The following is a 3,555-nucleotide window of genomic DNA, read 5'->3' as shown; positions in this document are numbered from 1 at the left end:
GGACCAGAAACTGCATGTGATTCAACTCCATTTAGGAGTAAGAAACGAACGCTAGCTCGCCTTACAAGAAACACACTCTGCTTTTGAGAAATGAGCATTCTTCTACTCTACTGTGTTTCCTATGGAGCCAGAACATTGAGCTTGCTCCAAACAAAAGACCTGTTCTTCGTATACACGGGCCATATCTAGTTCAACTATGCTTAGGAAACTAACAAGAACAGTAGCTCCTCTTCAGTCCAATACACTGTACTTGCTGGGAAATGACGCTAGTGCTATTTGCACTGTGTATGGCAGTGGGAGCACAATAGTGACTCTTCTTACCAGAAAACAACTCCTGCTCGTAGGACCAGAAACTGCATGTGATTAAACTCCATTTAGGACTGGGAAACAAACGCTACCTTACCTCAAATAAACATACTCTGCTTTTGAGAAAAGAGCACTCTTCTACTCTACTGTGTTTCCTATAAGGCCAGAACAGTGAGCTTGCTCAGAACAAAGGATCTGTGCTTCCTACACACACACGCAATATCTAGTCCAACTCTGCTTAGGAAACTGACAAGAACAGTAGCTCCTCTTCAGTCCAATTCACTGTAATTGCTGGGAACAAAATCGAGTGATATTTGCACTATGTATGGCAATGGGAGCACAATAGTGACTCTTCTTACCAGAAAACTACTCTTGCTCGTAGGACCAAAAACTGCATGTGATTCAACTCCATTTAGGACTGGGAAACAAATGCTAGCTTGCCTTCCAAGAAACACACTCTGCTTTTGAGAAAAGAGCACTCTTCTATTCTCCTGTGTTTCCTATGGGGTCCGAACAATGAGCTTGCTCAGAACAAAAGAACTGTGCTTCCTACACACACGGGCCATATCTAGCTCAACTCTGCTTAGGAAACTGACAAGAACAGTAGCTCTTCTTCAGTCCAATACACTGTACTTGCTGGGAACAAACGCGAGTGCTATTTGCACTGTATACGGCAATGGGAGCGCAATAGTGATGATTTTTACCAGAAAACAACTCTTGATCGTAGGACTAGAAACTGCATGTAATTCAACCATATTTAGGACTGGGAAACAAACGCTAGCTCGCCTTACAAGAAACACACTCTGCTTTTGAGAAAAGAGCACTCTTCTACTCTACTGTGTTTCCTATAGGGCCAGAACAGTGAGCTTGCTCAGAACAAAAGAACTGTGCTTCCTACACACACGGCCATATCTAGTTCAATTCTGTTTGGAAACTGACAAGAACAGTAGATTCTCTTCAGTCCAATACACTGTACATGCTGGGAACCGAAGCCAGTGCTATTTGCCCTGTGTATGACAATGGGAGCGAAATAGTGACTCTTCTTACCAGAAAACAACTCTTGCTCGTAGGACCAGAAACTGCATGTGACTCAACTCCATTTAGGACTGGGAAACAAACACTAGCTAGCCTTACAAGAAACACACTCTGCTTTTGAGAAAAGAGCACTCTTCTACTCTACTGTGTTACCTATGGGGTCCGAACAGTGAGCATGCTCAGAACAAAAGAACTGTGCTTCCTACACACTCGGGCCATATCTAGTTCAACTCTGCTTAGGAAACAGACAAGAACGGTAGCTCCTGTTCAGTCTAATACACTGTACTTGCTGGGAAAAAACGCGAGTGCTATTTGCACTGTGTATGGCAATGGGAGCACAATAGTGACTCTTCTTACCAGAAAACAACTCTTGCTCATAGGACCATAAACTGCATGTGACTCAACTCCATTTAGGACTGTTAAACAAACGAGAGCTCGCCTTACAAGAAACACTCTGCTTTTGAGCAAAGAGCTCTCTTCTACTCTACTGTGTTTCATATGGGGTCTGAACAGTGAGCTTGCTCAGAACAAAAGAACTGTGCTTCCTACACACACGGGCCATATCTAGTTCAACTCTGCTTAGGAAACTGACAAGAACAGTAGATCCTCTTCAGTCCAATACACTGTACTTGCTGGGAATACACGCGAGTGCTATTTGCACTGGGTGATGCAATGGTATCGCAATAGTGACTTTCCTTACTAGAAAACAATTCTTGCTCGTAGGACCAGAAACTGAATGGGATTCAAATCCATTTAGGAGTGGGAACAAACGATAGCTCGCCTTACAAGAAACACACTCTGCTTTTGAGAAAAGAGCACTCTTCTACTCTACTGTGTTTCCTATGGGGTCCGAAAAGTGAGCATGCTCAGAAAAAAAGAACTGTGCATCCTGCACACACGGGCCATATCTAGCTCAACTCTGCATAGGAAAATGACAAGAACAGTAGCTCCTCTTCAGTCCAGTACACTGTACTTGCTAGGAACAGACGCGAGTGCTATTTGCACTGTGTATGGCAATGGGAGCACAATAGTGACCTTCTTTACCAGAAAACAACTCTTGCTCGTAGGACCAAAAACTGCATGTGATTCAACTCCATTTAGAACTGGGAAATAAACGATAGCTCGCTTTACAAGAAACACACTCTGCTTTTGAGAAAAGAGCACTCTTCTACTCTACTGTTTTTCCTATGGGGTCTGAACAATGAGCTTGCTCAGAACAAAAGAACTGTGCTTCCTACACACACAGGGCACATCTAGTTCAACTCTGCTTAGGAAACTGACAAGAACAGTAGCTCCTCTACAGTCCAAAATGCTGTACTTGCTGGGAACAGACGCGAGTGCTATTTGCACTCTATATGGCAATATGAGCACAATAGTGACTCTTCTTACAAGAAAACAACTCTTGCTCGTAGGACCAGAAACTGCATGTGATTCAACTCCATTTAGGACTGGGAAATAAACGCTAGCTTGCCTTTCAAGAAACATACTCTGCTTTTGCGAAAAGAACACTCTTCTACTCTACTGTGTCTCTTTTGGGCCAGAACATTGAGCTTGCTCAGAAAAAGACAACTGTGCTTCCTACACACACAGGCCATATCTAGTTCAACTCTGCTTAGGAAACTGACTAGAAGAGTAGCTCCTCTTCAGTCCAATACACTGTACTTGCTGGTAACAGACGCGAGTGCTATTTGCACTGTGTATGGCAATGGGAGCACAGTAGTGTCTCCTCTTACCAGAAAACAACTCTTGCTCGTAAGACCAGAAACTGCATGTGATTCAACTCCATTTAGAACTGGGAAATAAACGCTAGCTCGCCTTACAAGAAACACACTCTGCTTTTGAGAAAAGAGCACTATTCTACTCTACTGTGTTTCCTATAGGGCCAGAACAGTGAGCTTGCTCAGAACAAAAGAACTGTACTTCCTACACACACGGCCATATCTAGTTCAATTCTGTTTAGAAACTGACAAGAACAGTAGATCCTCTTCAGTCCAATACACTGTACATGCTGGGAACAGACGCCATTGCTATTTGCCCTGTGTATGACAATGGGAGCGAAATAGTGACTCCTCTTACCAGAAAACATCTCTTGTTCCTAGGACCAGAAACTGCATGTGACTCAACTCCATTTAGGACTGGGAAACAAACGCTAGCTTTCCTTACAAGAAACACACTCTGCTTTTGAGAAAAGAGCACATTTCTACTCTACTGTGT

Source organism: Peromyscus eremicus, unplaced genomic scaffold (assembly GCF_949786415.1).
Source record: "Peromyscus eremicus unplaced genomic scaffold, PerEre_H2_v1 PerEre#2#unplaced_32, whole genome shotgun sequence".
NCBI classification, from domain to species: domain Eukaryota; kingdom Metazoa; phylum Chordata; class Mammalia; order Rodentia; family Cricetidae; genus Peromyscus; species Peromyscus eremicus.
This window is presented reverse-complemented; position numbering follows the sequence as displayed.